Raw genomic sequence first — 18,233 nt, forward strand, 5'->3', positions numbered from 1 at the left:
CAAAGGGGTTCGCCATATTGGACTTACTGTTAACTCTGGATATTCATTCTGCAGATGTTGGTGACATGACACATTCTCCTGGTGTGATCACAACAGCCAGAAACAGGTCATTAATTCTATGCTCATTCTATGTACAGTTTATTTGCAATGGTTGTAGCTGTTTCAATCAATACAGCTGTGCAATTAATGAACTACCAGTAGTCGATTTTTATCCAAGGGTGTTTATTGTAGTGCTAAATATTGAGGGGCAAGTGCAATGGAATGGGGTGATGATGGAGGAAAGTACAGGGTATTGTCCCAGTCTATTGGTAGCACAGGTGCATTGTCCATGGGGAGATGGGCAGGGGAGCAATGGCAGTTCAAGGTGGACAAGTTGACACAAGGGGGACAATCAAGAGAGTCACATTTCCTGGAGGTGGTCTTGGAAAGTGTTTCTGGCTTCTGTCTGGTTCGCAGGAAGCGTTTGCGGGGTAGTTCACCTTCTGCAGGGGGAGGGGTTCTGGTGGCCTGTTGGTCCTGTGGCGGGGCCTCCTGGCCGCTAACAGCAGCGGAAGTGGAGGGCTGTTCAGATGACTGGCTAGTGGCAGGGGCCCGCTGGTGTGCTGTTGCCTCTCTCATAATGTTGGCCATGTCTGCCAGCACCCCTACGATGGAGACCAGGGTGTTGTTGATGGCCTGCAAGTCCTCCCTGATCCCCTGATACTGTACCCCCTGCGGCCGCCTGTTCTCCTGTACATTGTCTAGGATCTGGCCCATCGTGTCCTGGGAATGTTGGTAGGCTCCCAGGATCTCAGTGAGTGCCTCCTGGAGAGTCTGTTCCCTGATCCTGTCCTCCCCCTGGTGCACAGCAGTCCTCCCAGTGTCACTGTTGGCCTGTGCCTCTGTCCCCTGAACAGTGTGCCCACTGCCACTGATCCCAGGGCCCTGATTGTCTTGTGTGTGAGGTGTGGCCTGGGGTCCCTGGACAGGTGGACACACTGCTTATTGACTTGTCATGGGGACAGAGGTGTGGCTACATTGGGTTGGTGCTGTGGTTTTGGTTCCTGATGGGGGAGGCTCTGTGGTGGTCTGTGAGTGGGCTTGGGGGCCCGCTGTCCAGTGGTCCATGATGGGTCAGGTAGATCTTCCAGATTCTAAAGTCCAGAGTTACTGTCATCACTGTGGGCCTCTTCTGTTGGGGAACTGGATGTTGGTGGCACCTCCTCTCCAGTGACATTGGCTGGGGTACCTGTCAGGATGTAGGTTATGTATTATGCTTCAGGTGTCTGACATTTGTACTTCTGTAGCTTCCCCTCTATGGTTGTTGTTCCCCTGCCAACTATTGCTTGTATATGTTGGAGTATTGTGGGTATGTTAGTTTCTCTCTGCTGTGCATGCTTTAGTGATGAGTGTCCATGCAGGGGTGGGAAGGGGTGTCCATGCACGGGTACAGCATGCAGGCCTTGTCATTGGGATTAGTGTGATGAGATGGTGGAGTATGTGGGTTGTAGTGGAGTGAGGCGAGTGAGGGTAAGGGTGCGTGACGGCATGCAGTTATGGGGGATGCTAATTGTTAAAAGTTACCAGTGTCCAGTCCTCCTCCAACTTCGGCCAGGCCATCAGGATGCAGTATATTGCCAGTACCTACTCCTCCCAGGCTGTGAGTTGTGGGGGAAGGTGTCCTCTGTATGGAGAGATTGTGCTTTTCTGCTGTGGAGCGTACCTTCCCCGTAGGTCGTTCCACCTCTTCCTGATGACGTTTATTGTTCTTGGGTGCTGTCCCACGGTGTTGACCCTGTCCACGATTTTCTGCCATAGCGCCATCTTCCTTGCTATTGATATGTGCTGGGGTGTGTGAAGTGGGGTGCGTGAGGGATGTATGGGTGTAAGGGGTGGGTATTTAGTTGTAGCAGTGGTCCTGTCTGGTAGCAATGTTTTTATTCATAAAGGGTTCTGGGTAATGTGGGTGTGTGTTTTATAGTGGTGTGGCTGTGTGGGTGTGGTGATTGTATGGGTGTCAGGTGTGTGTTTTTTGAATTGGCCAATGTAGTGTTGTTTTGTCTATGGTTGTCCATTGTGAGCACGGTGGTATGTACCGCCAGTGGTTTACCACCATTGAATGTCCACTGTGGTGATTCGTGGGTCATAATGTGATGGGCGTTGTTCTGTTGGTGTAACAGTGTGGGTTTTAGTACTGCCACTTTAGCACTGACCTTTGGGTTGGCAGATTAGTGTATGTGGCCATATTCTGTCGGATTGGTGTGTGGGTCATAATATGGTGAATGGATATTCGCCAGCATGGCGGTAAATTGGCGGCAGTCTGCACGGCTGTAAGCGACATTTGCCACTAATGTCATAATGAGGGCCTAGATGTTTGACTTGGTACCCATGATATTTGTGCCTAGACTAAAATGGTGAACACTTGCCATGTACTGTCTCAGACCACTCTCTGGTACACCTGGTGGTCACCATGCCTGCTCCCCAACATAGGGTGTTCCACTGGTGCCTGTCCCCACAGGCACTGCACAAGACAGTATTCATGGAAGAGGTGAGAGATGTGATAATTAACTATTTAAAAGCAAAGAACACTCAGTTAGTACGACTAGGAAAATGTAGGAGATCCATAAGACCTACATTAGGGATATGGTTAGGGGTATGTGCATGGCCAAGACGCACAGGATAAGAAAAGTTGTCAGGATCTACGAGATATCTTTTGCAGGAGCGATATAAGGTCACGAGGATAGGTCCCAACTTCCCTGTCAGACAAGAAGATCCAACAATGTCAATTTCAAACCTGACGAGAGGGGAAGGAGAGGAAAGAAATGGAGATGGTGTTTCCAAGTCCAGCACATCCCACTTCTGGGTCACCCACGGTCCTTTAAATCTCTCCTATGAATTGAAAAAGGCAGTGCTTAATGTTTTAAATACATGAGTGTTTAAATCCCTTCGGGCCCATCAACCCTTTTCTAAATACCTGATGATCCCCTCTTCCAGCTTTAGAAAATGTTTGTAGGAATATCGCTGTTCGTATGAGTCTCCCTAGAACATCAGAGGGATAGGTATGAGCATTACATATAGAAACAGGTATGTTTTTTTTTTTTTTTGTTTTTTTTTAAGTTTCAAAAGTTTTATTAAGAATATATAAGGCGGTACATACAGCATATAAACAAACTGTTTAGCTTTCAAAACATTGTTTTTGTTCGTTTACCACAATTATTTCCATTGTAAGCATATATACAGTACATGTACTGTCAGGTAAGTAAAAAATTCCCAGTTGCATAGTTGAGTTGTCTACCCTTATTTTGAAGAAGAGTGGAAAACAGGTGGGGGGGGTGGTAAGGGGAGGGGGAGCGAGGATAGGGTTGTATAGGAGGGGTTGGTCTTGGTATAGGGGAGAGACAAAATAGTCATATGAAATGGGGAGGGGGAGAGAAGGGAAAGAAAGAGGGAGAAAGAGGAAGGGTAATCACGGGGGAGTGTAGAATGAAGAGACTCGAGGTAGGAAGGGGGTCTTTGTATCCTGAGACTAGCTTGTTCAGGCCTAAGAGTAGATCGTTCTGTACTTCTCCGTCTGAAGCAAGTTATTATCTAGGGGTAGATGATATGTATGATAGATATGGTAAGGTCGGTTAGAGAGTGTCTACGTCTTATATGAGTTGATTTCTCAGTCCTTGTTTGTGTTAGGAAGCGACTTGTATTACTATGTTGGGTAGTTCAGGGTCTCGGGCATGTGACAAAATTAGAGGCCTGTGGATTGATAGAGAGAGAGAAGGAAGAGAGAGAGAAGAGAGGATAGCGTAGCTAGGGAGAGAGAGAGGGGGCAGTAGGAGATTAAATGTGTTTCCGGAGTCTAGGATTCTCAGAGGGTGATTGGTAATTAATATTCCCTAATCATTGATCATTGAACATTGATCATCCGTTGGTCATCCACCAGCCGCTTCATGGTCTCTTCAAGAATGGGCGCCAGACCTCCTCAAATTGTTCTGCTTGGTCCTGTAGGTTATAAATCACTCGTTCATGGGTAGCCGTTTGATACATGGCCGTCATCCATTCCATGGGTGTGGGGGCAATGCTAGATCTCCAGTGCCGGAGTATGCATATTTTGGCCGTGGCTAGCGCCGTGTGGATTAATCGTTTATGTGCCCGCGATAGGGAGGGATACGGGCGAATGTCATGTAGGATGATAAATGCTGGTGGGGTCGGTTTTGGTATCTGTATGAAGTCCGATAAGGCGAGGCGTACCGCGTCCCATAGTGACTGTACCGTGGGGCAGTGGCATAAAATATGAAGTTGATCGCAATATGGCTCTGTGCATCTCCAACAGGTCGCGTGAGGTATCAGCCCTGCCCTGAAGAGTTTAACGGGGGTCCAGTACCATCCCTGAAGGATTTTAAATAGGCAAAATTTCAGGCGTGCTTCACGTACGCCCCTGTCGAGGGCTTCTAGTATGTCTGGCCATTCTTCATCCGTGTAGGTTATCTCTAGTATGTCCTGCCACTTTAAGCGTAGTCGTTCAAGTAAAGGCTGAGAGTAAAGGTGGTTAGTTAATTCGGCATAGAGGCCAGCCAAGACGCCTTTTTGTCGGCCCCATTTCTGAAGATAGGTGACGATGGGTGAGGTTTTGAGCAGCCACGGGGGGGTTCCTAATGTTCTCCGCATACAGTGTTTGAGCTGTAGATATCGCCACTCCTGGTTACTTTGGATACCGAATTCTTCCTGGAGGGAGGCGAATGTGCGGAAGCTATCTCCATCTATTATGTGAGATATATTGTGGATACCTGCCTCGGACCATTGGGGCCATCTGGGAATAGTCCCTCCTATTTTAATGCTTTTATTCCCTGCTATGGGAGCCTGAGTATGCAGGGAGGGGTGTACTCCTAGTAGACGATGTGCTCTGCACCACGCTGTGTTTGTAGCCTTGAGGATGGGGTTAGTTAAGGGAACGTGGTCGGCGTATGTTCCTCCCATCTCCGTATACTGTCCATATAGGAGTTTCTCTGTGATCACCCATTGCGGTGGATCGGCTATATCCGGAAGCGTATATATTAGCTGTGAGAGTTGTAGGGCCAGAGAGTATTGTTCTACCGAGGGTAGTCCTAATCCTCCGTAGAGCCGTCGTGCCAGTATTATTGCAGGTTTCAGTCTTGGGCGTGAGGAGCCCCAGACGAAGGCCCTTATGGATGCGTCTATTAATCGGAGTGAGGAAAGAGGTATCTGTAGGGGAAGCATGCCTAACACGTATGTGAAGCGTGGTAAGGTGACCATTCTGACCGCCTGTGTCCTGCCCCACATGGACAGGCCTAGTAGGGACCATTTGGCAAAGTCTTGTTTCATTTTAGATATAAGGGGGTCTATGTTGTCCCTGACCATATGTTCTAGACCTCTGTTAATAAACGTTCCTAAATATTTAAGGCGGGTCGGGGTCCATTTGAATTGAAGGCCATGTATCGCTGCCCTCGTCGTTATGCGGGATAATGGGAGTGCCTCACTTTTATCCCAGTTTACCCGATATCCGGATAGGGATGCAAAGTCTTCTATAGTGGAAAGTAGTGCTGGGAGCGAGGTTTCTAGATCGGACATTGTTAACAGAATGTCGTCTGCGTAGAGATATATTTTGGATATGCCCCCGGTGATATGGATCCCTTTTATTTGGTGAGAATTTCGTATGGTGGCAGCTAGGGGTTCCATGGCCAATAAAAATAGAAGTGGCGACAAAGGGCATCCCTGGCGTGTGCCCCTTCCGATAGGGAATGGGTCTGACATGATGCCCCCACAGTTAACCTGTGCTGTGGGGTGGTCATATAATAAACGTACTTTAGAGATAAATTGTTCCCCCAGGCCAAAATGCTTCATGGTTGTGAATAGGTAGGGCCACTCAATGCGGTCGAATGCTTTCTCCGCGTCTAGGGACAGGGCTAGGGCTTCGTCAGGTAATTGTATGGATTCTAACAGTGTATGGCAAAGAGTTCGCATATGATTTCTGGAGGTACGGCCTGGTACAAATCCTACTTGGGTATTGTGAATCAATGATGGTATCACCTTGCGGAGCCGCGCTGCTAGAACACTGGCTAGGAGTTTGACATCCCCATTCAAAAGGGAGATAGGACGGTAACTGCCGCAAAGAAGGGGGTCTCTCCCTGGCTTAGGCAAGATGACAATCGTGGCTTTATTGGATAGAGCGCCCAGGGAGCCTTCTTGACATGCTTCCGTCAGTGCTTCATGTACTGCGGTTATTGCCTCCTCCCCAGCCCATTTATAGAATTCCGCAGGGAATCCGTCCTCTCCTGGTGATTTATGGTAGGGGAGGCTTGTTATAACTTGGGTTATCTCTTCTTTGCTTATGTTACCGTCCAAGAGGGCCCTGCCTGCCTCAGACAGACGGGGTAGATTGGCCGCGGCAAGGAATGTCTCCATTTGTGTTTGATTTGTTGTTGTTTCAGGAGTGTACAAATGTCGGTAGTACTTGGCGAACTCGTTTACAATGTCTTGTGGGCAAGTTAGCACTGCTCCTGAAGAAGATGTTATGGCCGCAATGGCAGAGGCTGCCTCTCTTTGTCTGAGCTGCGCCGCTAGGAGGCGACCTGCTTTTTCCCCTTGTTCGTAATGGCGGCCTCGCAATTTTTGCAGTGCGTATTCCGCCTGAGATGTATAGAGTTCATTGTGTGCCATGCGGGCCTGTTCTAAGGCGTGTCGCAGCCTAGGGGATGGTTGGGCGGTATATTGTTTAGTGAGGTCCTGTATCGTGGTCTCTAAGGTGGTTTGGCGGGCTATTCTGTCTTTGTTGGCCAGTGCTGCATCTCGCATCATATTCCCTCTTAGGGTTGCTTTTGCTGCCGCCCATAGGATCCTTTTTGAGGATACAGTGCCTGAATTCTCGGCCATGTATGTGGTTACATGAGCTTTTAATTGTTCCTTCCCTTGTGGAGAGCGATATCTGTGTACAGCCAGTCGCCATGGTTTACGACCAGAGAAGGAGAGTCCCACCTGGATCCGGATTAGTATTGGGGAGTGATCTGAGAGCCCGCTGTCTAGGATACAGGTGTCTTGTATATGAGGGATTACAGTGTGTGACACTAAGAAATAATCCAGACGCGACTGGGTGCCATGGACGGTGGATAAGAAAGTATATTCCTTATCTTTCGGGTGTTGTATTCTCCAGCAGTCCACCAGACCGACGTCAGTGGTCAGGTCTGTCAGAAGCGCTCTGTCGTGATTGTTACATACATCGACAGGGCCTGTCCTATCCATTATGGCGTCTTGGACGAGATTCCAGTCTCCCCCAATTATGTATCGAGTAGTTCCGATTTCTGTCAGGAGGCGATTTAGCTGTAGAAGGAATGGGCGTTTTGGGCCGGTTGGTGCGTAAACGGATCCCACGCATAAAACATTGTCCCCTAGTTTTAATTTAGCAAATATATACCTTCCTTCCGTATCATTCCAGGTTTTAATGATAGTGACCGGGAGGGATTTACGCACTAGTATCGCCACTCCACATTTGCGGGGTCCGTTACTTCCAGATTCCTGACTCGTTGGCCGGCAGCTGAAGGCAACCCTCCCTACCCAATCCCGTTTAAGTTTACTGGATTCCAGAGTGTCAAGGTGAGTCTCTTGAATCAGAGCTATGTCTGTTTTTTTGGATTGAAGATAGGACAGTATCTTTTTCCGCTTAACATAGCTCGTCATGCCGTGTACATTCCAAGAGAGTATGCGTAATGGTCGCGTCGCTTGAGGGTGGGGCTTCGACATATTGGATAATTGTGAGTAAGTAAGCACCCTCGATCCGGGGATGGTGTTGGTGGGGGGGGGGAGGGAGGATGGGAGATATTGACTTAGTAGTTAGAGTGGGAGTTGTGTTTCGATATGATACGGTGTTTTATTTTATTTTATTTTATACGGGGGTTAGTAGCTGGTGGAGGCCAAGGGAATCCTCTGGAGAAGAAAGAGAAGAGAGAGGAGAGGGTGAAGGAAGAGAGGTAATGTAAGTAGGACGAGAGCCAGATGGAGGGGAAATATGAGGGAAAAAGAAGGCAAGGAGAAATGAGAGGGAGAAGAAAAGAGGGAGAAGGGGGGGAAGGGATGGATGCGTGTGCTGAAGTTGAGATTGAGAGTATAGCAAGAGAGCGTGCAATTTGGGGGAAGAAGTGGAGAAGGGTAGGGATGAGGGAGGTTAGGAGTCCAACCTCCTTCGTTCGTTAGGTCTGTAAACGGCGGGACCGATTTCTCTCGGAGCTCTTGTGCCGTCGGGCGGTCTCGATCGGGGGGGGGGCGAAGGGGGGAAATAGCAGATAGCCAGTCATCGATATGTCAGTGATAAGGAGGGGTGGGGGGGGGCACACAGCAGTGCTTATGTTTATGTATCGGGAAGTGGGTCTGTTCATCGATGGTTAGTGGCTAGTGTATTAGTTATATAACTAAAGTGTATATTGGCAGAAGTAATGATCGGTTAATAACTATAGTACCTGAGCGGCGCTGGAGAGGAGGGAGGGGGTGTCGGGTGTTGATGGGGTATGGTGTTTAGGATGTTGTGCCTAGTACTTGATGTTGTATGGTATCGTAGGGTGTTTAGGAGTTCATAAGATAGGGTCGTAAATTAAAGTAGGGACTGGGCAGACAGAAAGACCGAGACCGGCTGGCGAGGGGAGGGGTGGGGCAGGGCAGAGGAGGGGGGGGGGAGAGCTCAAACAGAGTATTATAGTTCTCGCGTATGCATGGGTACATAAAGATACCAATATACAGTATAATACAATACTTCCTGAGCATTTCTTTTCAACTATAACACTGCCTCGTCTCGTCTCGCCTTACAACTGTTCAATGACATATTAGGTTGATCGACATAACATATCCTGGCATCTTATCACATTATCATGTTAGGAGCCATTATGCCAAATGTCTCTCTATTAATCGTAGGATAGGTAATGAGTGTAGCTGAGCCCCGGGTTACGCGAGGATAGTGCGTTTCTCATCCTATTACTAGCTCCTTGCCGTGTATTATTACATCATAATACTGACCTACTAAGGTCTTACTTGGTATGTGCCACCATCATAGTCGTTCTGTTGTTGATGATAATTTAAGATAGTAATAATGATTAGGATGGGGGTAGGTACGAACATCTGGGGAAAAGAATAGCTAATAGTTTATAATTTACATTGCGATGTTATAATGTAGTGTGGAGTGGCAGTGTAGAATGTCATAATATTTCGCTTTGTTATGCGGTATTATGTTGTATTATGTCCTCGTGTTCTATATATTTTTTTTTTTTTCTTTTTTTATTTTTTTTTCCCCGTTTCTTATTGTAGAATAAGGTAAAGTCAAGTAGTGGGAGCTTTGATATGTTTCAGGTTATATCGTATTGTGTGTCCCTGTATTGGAATTAATTTATCTTTGCGTGGTCTAGTCCCATCCCTTGGGGTGATAATGGGGGCTAAACGGTTCTAATGTCGGCGCTGGTCGAGTGTGGTGTGTATTAGGAAAGTTTCACATACTTTGTTGTTTACTACCATGAGATACTTTGTAGTGTGTGGAATGTAAGGTAAGTTCCATGATAGTTAATTAGTGTTTATTTTTTGTTATCTGTTTAATGCCCCTGTTACCTTGTTACCTTGTTATAGGGTTATAGGGTCGGGACCGGGCCCTTATTCAACATACAGTGAGTTGGTGGGGTCTGATCCCTGTTCTAGTAATCATCATCTGTTGTGTTCTGAGGGCAAATAACGATTTACTGGTAGTTTCCATTATAGGGTCTCGGCTCTAGTCATAAAGAGCATAGATTTTTCATGTATCTGGTTTTAACATTGATACTAGCAGTCTTAGACAATTACAATAGTAATACACATATGATCTGGAAAGGTACTCATCCTTCCGCGGAGTCTATAGTTGTTATTTTCGACTCTCTGGCGATAGTCCCATAAGTCGTCTTGTCGCGTTACCTTCTCAAGAAGACCCAGTTGTAGGCTTTAAAGGAGAGCGGGATTTGTCTCTTTCCGATAATTGGGTGTGGGTTACTACTGCGTGTAAAATCTGACCCCTGTCATCATATGATCTAGTTAGTCTCTCCATGTCTCTACCTCTATGACTGGCTCCGGTGTCGTGTAGAGCCGTCTTCACCTTTTCTATTCCCGAGTGGGGGGTTTCGGCCCTATCACTGCCTCCTACAATGTCATGCTCACTGTCTGTGTTGTAAGAGTCCATAGGCTGGGATTGGAAAGAGTCAAGGAAGAGTCTCAATTCGTCGGGGTTATAAAAGTCCTTGGATACTCCATTTTTTGTAACCCACATTCTTGCAGGGTCAAAGAGACCGTATTTCATCTCTAGTTTGCGAAGCCGGGGTCGTAGGGCTAGGAAAGCCTTTCTACGTTCGTTGGTTTCCTTGGAGTAATCGGCGGTTATTCGGATCTCGTGCTGGTCTATTCGGAAAGGGCCGTGGTTGCGTGCTACTTGGAGTATTTGTCGGGTTTGATTATGCCGCAGCAAGCATGCGATGATTGGGCGGGGCCTTGAGGAGTTGTCAGAGCGTTTTGGGCCCATCCTGTGTGCCCGTTGGAATTCTAGCGGCGGGTCAAAGTCCAATGAAATCATTTTTGGAAGAGTGGAGGTCAGAAAAGTCTGCATATCCGAGCCTTCTTCGTTTTCCGGGATCCCAAGTATGCGGATATTGTCTCTCCGGCTCCTGTCCTCCATGTCCGTTAGTTTGCTCCTGAGGTAGATGAAGTCTTGTTCTCGCACCTGAGACGTGTTGATCTGCGTCTCTAGTGATCCCATGCGTTGTTCTAGCCCTGTCACTCTAGATTGAAAGCCGGCAATGTCAGATCGCATGGATTTGGTTTCTAGTGTCAATGAAGTTATAGAGGCGTCCATCCCCTCTATGCGGCGGCTGACGGTGGTGATCTCTTGTAGTATCCTGTCCATAGTCGTGGATTGATCTTTATCAGGCATCGTGGTGGACTCGTTTAAAGGTGGCGATGTTTGAGGGTTTATCTTCGTGGGGGTTAGGCGTTTGTGTTGTAGCGCTTCTGAGAATAATAGTTGTCGTGCAGGCTTGCTGACAGGTTTATGGTTCGGTTTGTTGCCGGGCATCGCCTCAATTGTCTACAGAGTCTGACCACGTGGGGCCCGAGATTCCCTCCGTAGATTCCGATAAGGATATAGATGTTCGGTGGCTTACACTGGTGTCAGTCCACTCCCTTCTCCTGTATCTCTGTTCTCTTGGCTCCCTCTGGCTCTCCTCATCTCCGGTGCCCCCCCAGTCGCTCACCCCTCTCGTCCCCTCGCCTCCACGTGCCTCCCGTCGTGCCCCTCTGCCCTCCTCAGTATTAGTTGTCTGGAGGGGGGGGGAGAAAGTTTATTATCTCAGCGGGAGGGTTTTTGTTGTCCCTCTGTGATGGAAAAGAGGGGAGAAGTCGTGCCTCTGCCTCCGGCGATGCCGTTCTTATTTTGAAGAGATTCGATCCTACCTCTCTTTGGGTTTCTCTCCCGGCTGTCGAAGGGGCCGCACCCCTTTGCTGCGTCTTCCCGTCTCCCTGTGGGGGGGGGAAGGTCCACGGGTGTTTGTTGGCGTTGTAGGGAGATGGATGCGGGTCGTCACGGCTCCCGCAGTCCCTGCGGCCTGTTCGGCTTGCTCCTTGCCGCTACGGGCACGCCGTCCGCGGTCTTCCGAAGACGCGACTCCGCCCCTTTCTCCAGGCCTTATCGGCCTGGGGCGAGTCGCGAGTTTCCTGCCTTGCGTCCCGCTCCTACGGGGTCCCCGGACATGGTTCCGTGTCGCCGCTGTTGTAGGGGTGGAGGGGCACCGAACCCGGTGTGTTGTCCGGCTGTCTTCTTGCCCCCGTCGCCCCTCCGGGACCGCCTCGGCGCGGAGCTCTCGCTCTAAGCGGCCATCTTGTTTCGTGGCCCGGCCACGCCCCGAAACAGGTATGTTTTAGGTAAATGTGAGCTAAATAATAATGTACCTTACCTAAATTGTCATTGAATAGGCTCAATTGAAAATCATCTAGAAACTTTCAAACCTATACATGCTTATGCATTGCTTCATGCATCAAATATCAACAACAATTGAGTACTGCAATATCCAATAATTTGTAATGTAGAAAGCTAAGGTAAGCAGAAACAGCTCATTAAAGTTTGTGAATCACATAGTCTTGCATATACTAAAGTGTGTGTGCTGATTGTCTTTACTAAATAAATGGGCTGGAGCTAGCAATCGGAATTGCGGTCACCATGAAAACATATCAGCAAAGTGTCTCTTAATTCAAGTTATACAGAGCGCATGCAGCGTGATACCCAAAAACGTTTCACAAGTTGAATTATTTTCTTATTTTGTTCTTGTTTTCCAGGTCTGAAGCACAAGTTCCCCGCATGGGGATGAGGACCAAAGGAAACCCGATGCTTCAGCCGCAACAAGGAGCCGAGAAGGCCAGAGAGAAGTGAAGATGCTGGGAAGACGTCAGAACTCTATGCCAGTGTTGGACATGAGGAGGAACTGGGTGGAGCAATGTCAGGAGCATTGTAACAGGAGGCCACGGGCCAAGAAACACTTGCATGGCAAGCTACTTTCTGTGGTGAAGTGCACAGTTTTATAGACTACACGATCTGCCCAGAAACCACATACATACTACTGAGTCCGTTATCAGGGCAGGTCCACAAAAGCACTTCACAGCAGCCTAAATAGCTGACATCAAATTGAACTTGCTGACATAAAATTGAAGCTTGCTGAATTTGCTGAGGTAGCAAATAGTGAAATAAATCATTTGGGCCACCATATCAGGGCCAGAATATATGAGGAGGGGGAGAGGTTGGGAAGGATACTCGCAGCGCTATTGTGCTCCAGGTTATCTCACAACATTGTGCAAATCATAAACGAGGAGGGAGAGGGACATGTTATACTAACCAGAGCATATATTAGCAAAATCTAGTGCATATTACATGGACCGATATGCCACATGTGAGTCTTCATCATTTCCTGCACTTCCAAACTTCTTCCATATTATTTCTATGACCCAGTTAGACAACTTGCAACAACACTTTCTTGACACCCCTTTTACATTAGGGGAAATAAAATCTGTAATATTATACAAATGTGTAAGGCTCCTGGTAACAATGGGCTCCCTCTTAAGTTTTATAACCTATACTCTGATTTACTGGCCACCATATTACTACAGCTATGTGAAGAGTCTAGGCTGTTAGATATTTTGCCCAAGTCACTACAGGAAATTCTTCTTATAACACTGTTGAAATCTTACAAGTCTGCTGACTTATGAACCTTACAGAACCCTTTTAATTATAAATAAATATTGATACTAAAATACTTGCCAAAGTGCTAGTTCATAGGCTGTTTCAATTACTACTGGCCATGGTTCTGCCAGATCAGGCATAATTTATCCCTGGAGGTTCACATCTGATAATCTTCGCTAACTATTTGCTCTGATACACCAACTGAACCAGAATATTGAGTGGCTGGACTTTTGGATGACACTAGGGTCTTCAACTCTCTAGAATGGGAATCTGTTTGCAGTTTTCTCCAGAAAGGGGATCCCACCAGGCTTCAGCTCTTATACTCAAAACCCTTGACAAGCATTCACCTCAATGGCCTTATCTCAGCCTTTATTTGAATCAAAAGAGGTACTCACCAAGGTGGCTGTCTTTGACCTATCTTGTTTTCTGTAGCACATGAGCCCCTGTCATGTGTAATTAGGCTATGTCATGCTGCCAGAGGCCTTAATGTCATATCCTGCACTTGTGGTGAAGTGAGAGTCACAACAGCCCCCGTATATGTTATGAAACAAACTCCAGTGAAGAAAACCACACCCTATCCTCTATGCCCCAGAGCTACCTGCTCTATCAGCTTACTCAAAAGTCTGCAATCCTTAATAATGTAAAGAAGTGGGGACTTACTACATTCACAGATCTATTCCCTGGAGGAACCTTTATTGGATGCTACTTTATTAAAGACAGTGCACACTATCCAAAGCAGAGTTCCTATCTTTCTGTCTAGATTCTATGGCTTGCAAAACACGGTAATTGCTCCTTGCCTTAACCACTAAAAATATATTAGGAAGCTTTACAAATCAATACAAGCAGAAGCTTCTAAAGTAATCCCCAATTCTAAAGAGCGCTGGGAATCTGATTTCCACATTACCCTTACAAATAAAGAGTACATTTACTGCTCTGCCCGGAGAGACACTATTTCCCTCAAAAGTACTTCACTCCTTGCTATAGCACCATCAGGTCTTCCGTTTTGAGACTGTATGTTATGATGAAACAACCACAGGCTAATGACACAACTGAGTTGCTATGCTCATGGAATCTATTGCAAATACTGGGTGAAATGCTACTACTGATGTAATTGTACCATCTTTGTCTTTTGCTTCCTAATTGAAGCATCACACTCACCAAAAATATGTACAATGTTCTCTGTAAAATATCACCTGCTTAAGCTACTTTAAATTAAATGCATGTTGTTTGGTCACACCAAATTAATAAATAAAATATAAAAAATAAATCTCCTATCCTTCACCAAATAGAGCTCTGCTGGTATGTGCAAAGAGAAGAAGAAGAAAGCTACATAGGAAAGGACTGAAGGCTAGTACTGATTTCTCTGGAATTTGTGCCTGTGATGCTTGCCTCAAAAGGCTACTCTCAGGATCAGAGATGTTGCACGTCCGCTGATTCACTGGGAGAAGAGAGAAAGACCTCATTGCAGGAAGAGCTTGTCTAGTTTAAATTGGGATTTTTACTATGGTCAAAACTGATTTGGGGGCATTCTTCCCTGATTAACTCATGGCTAGAGACTCAAGACTCTGGCCCTTAATACGACTCTTGTGGTCTTTTGACCGCCAGGGCTGTGGTGGCGGTCTGACTACCGCCAAAATGGTAGTTCGACTGCTTTGGTGGCGGTCAGACGGTCACATTATGAACGTGGAGGTTCGGCCATGGTCGCACCGCCAGCACCACCAGTTTCCCTCCATTGGAGGGACTGGCATGCTGGAAGTCCTAATCTGGCAGGGCAGCACTGCATGCAGCGCTGCCTTGGGGATGACGAGTCCCCTCTCCACCAGCTTTTACATGGCGATTGCACCGCCATGTAAAAGCTGGCAGAGAAGGGGTGCAGGGGGGCCCATAGGGGCCCTGCACTGCCCATGCACTTGGCATGGACAGTGTAGGGTCCCCCATGGACAGCCCGTACGCTTTTCACTGTCTGCATTGCAGAAAAAGCATGTGGAAACATGGTATAGTATTAATATAGCAGAGAAGGATTTAAGCAGTTATCTGAAATGTCAACAACATGACGGCTTCCATTGCGGCACTGAAATCAGGGACAGTTCTCATGGCCGGTAAAGGATAGGAAATAGAACATTTGATGAGAAAGTTCAATATGAAACTGTACTAGGAACCACTCACACCTTACCCTTTAAGTGCCAAGAAATCCCTGGATAACTTGGATAGTGAAATGCTGATGATGTGTGAATTAGAGGAAGAATTATGGGAATGTGCCTTTGCATTGAATGAAGGTTTTCAGGGGAACTCAATCCATTCCAAACAATAAAGTGACAGGACTTGATGACTTTCCAATGCTACTTTATAAAGTCTGTGGCTCTCCAATTGGCATCAAGACTTCACCAATGTTTACAGTTGAACCTTGATGGCCACATATTGAGTAGAAGTCTCATATTTAGATTGGACTTTGTTATCCCGAATGCCATCAAATCTGCCCAGTCATACCTTTTTGAAAGGTTGTCTTTTAAAAGACTAATGGTAGACCATATATTGTGCCATGTGATTGACTGGCCAAGTATATTGAGCCCCTGCAGCAACTGGAATTATATCTCAGCAGTACGTATTGAATAAAGCCTTGCCGCATCCATCTCATAGGATTGCGTCAAGAAGCCCTGCTAAGATGTAATTTTGGACAGGGCTTCATTAGGCCCCTAGAGCAAATTTTATAATTAACAGTACTGTATTTTGTACTACAATCCAGAATAAGACAGAGGTGTACCTTGTTCCCTTTTTATTTCTATTCCCTCCATACCCCCTTTTTGTAGGATAAAGAAGCCAATGAATGTGAATGACTTTGGGCTAGGTAACAGCACTTAAGCTGCAGCTCATGGTGATAACATTCTATTTCTAAGTGATTTAGAATACTTTTTAACACAGTGTTGTGGATGATAAACGATTATTCAGGGTGTTGGGATATTCACTCAATCTCTGCAATCGGATCTCATAACTCTATATGTTCTTTGCACCACAAGTATGGGTATTTGCTCTGGAATACCATGGACATCTAAGAATATCAGTTACTTGGCATGGAATTTCTGAATTAACTTTAGAAAAATCATGCAGAGGGAGAATATCATTATCACTAGATTTGGGTAAATATAGTTACTAGTGTGCACTTGAAACAGTCAACAGTTTTCAGTTAGTGAAAATGGCTATGTCCCCTATTACCACCAATCCTATACAGATGTTTCCACTATGTCTTTTGGGCCATGTCTCCAATACAATGGACACAATAATTTCTGTTTTTTTCTGATGCTGCCGTGAAGCAATGGATAGTTTTGAAGAAGCTACAAGACAAATCTTTAGGAGGAATTCACCTTTCTAATTTGTATAAATGTCAGACTACTTTTCGTACTAGGCAGGGAGTAATCTCTTCAGAATTAAGAATTGCTTTCAATGGCACTGCAAAGAGTGGGTTGTGCTTCTTGCAACATCATGGTGATACGCATCCATATACATATACCACTCTAGACTCTGCAAGTATTGTACACATGAAGACGGATCAGCCTGGAATGGCCTGGACTTCATTAACGCTTGTTAATTTCTGCAAAAACAAATGCTAGGAACAGCCTCACAGGCGAGGGTGAGCAGTGTCCTGGTTGAATGTTCTTTTACGCCGATGCGACCCTTGGAATGGAGAGTGTCTGTGGGGTTTGTGAATTAAGTGTGTTTTGGAATAGCTGCGATTGCCTTAGGAGAGAAATCATGTAATGCTAAATGACCTGGTGCACGTTAAAGGATTTGGATGGAATGTACAGACTGCTTCAAGTGATTTCACAAGAGACATGGGGAGTAAAGGTGCAGAAATGAGAAAGTAAGAGCACTGTGCCAGTAACACTGATGTGCGTACTCCTCTGAACAACAACTATAGAAAAGATCTTTGCAGACTATGATGTAACAGAATGTACAAATAAAAAATCTAGCACCTTAATGTGGATGCATGTTATCAGCCACCATGATCAAGACAGGCAAAGGTTGAAACGTGTTGGTGTAATGCTGAGGTCGATTAAATTGATTTGGAAATTGAAGCCCCCAGGAGTGCAGTGCCTCTTTGATTTGCAATATATATATATATATATATACATATATAACATTTGCAGTGACAGAGCATACATTTTTAAATTGAAAATTTGAAAGAACTTGGAGAGTGGTTAACCTGCAATGCACAGGACTTGATTGAGGAGGATAAAATTGGAACTAGATGAAAAGGTATGAGAATGGATTACATTTGGAAAGTCTGGAAAAGGGACCTGCATGCAAAACCCTTGCCACTTTTTTTTCACCAAAATACAGGAAAACACAAATTCGAAAATGTACACTCTTTTTCTGAAATGCATAGTTGTTGTTGTCACAATCAGAGCCCCAAACCAAGAGACATAGATGTCAGGTTTCTAACCTCCTAGTACAAGGTCGCAGTTCAATGCAGATAGGTACATTAGAAATCCAGTAGGACACTGAACCATGCACAACTCACCCAGCAATAGCAAGGAGTAAGAAGTGTTTTCTGGTCACTATCAGTCCCATTAGATGAGTTTAGGGACACAGTGGACATCCAAATCCTCTTTTGTAAAAAATAATAATAATAATAATAGGACACCAAAAACAGCACTAATAAGAGGGGTGAGCTTTAAAGTGTATTTCTAAAGGCCAAGTCTAGTGCATAAAATATGAATGGTAACCTCAACGAATGAGAAATTAAATGCAGCAATTTATGACATGGCTTTAAAAACAATATGAACATTCCTAACATAGTAAGCACATTCCTAGCATCCTAACCCCCTATTGGTACTCCAAAGTGCTAAGCTAAATTTTAGCAAAAAAACAGAAAATATCAAGCCTAGAAATTTAGGGCCAGATGTAGGTACAAACCAATTTGCAACTTGCAAATTGCGCGTCCGTCCGACTCGCAATTTGCAACTCGCAAACTGGTATGCAGAAAGGTGTCTCAGACACATTCTGCGACTCACTATGGGGTCGCAAAGAC

At 45.9% G+C, this 18,233-nt stretch overlaps 1 long non-coding RNA gene across 1 annotated transcript in view; it reads left to right on the plus strand.

The window, feature by feature from the left end:
• LOC138250536 (uncharacterized) overlaps positions 1-15,085 on the plus strand; it is a 192,062-nt gene extending 176,977 nt beyond the window's left edge. Inside the window, exon 3 of the long non-coding RNA XR_011194978.1 lies at positions 12,310-15,085. This is a non-coding gene — a long non-coding RNA (uncharacterized lncRNA). The remainder of the gene's footprint in view (positions 1-12,309) is intronic.
• The last annotated feature ends 3,148 nt before the right edge of the window (positions 15,086-18,233 follow it).

This window comes from Pleurodeles waltl, chromosome 8 (assembly GCF_031143425.1).
Source record: "Pleurodeles waltl isolate 20211129_DDA chromosome 8, aPleWal1.hap1.20221129, whole genome shotgun sequence".
NCBI classification, from domain to species: Eukaryota; Metazoa; Chordata; class Amphibia; order Caudata; family Salamandridae; genus Pleurodeles; species Pleurodeles waltl.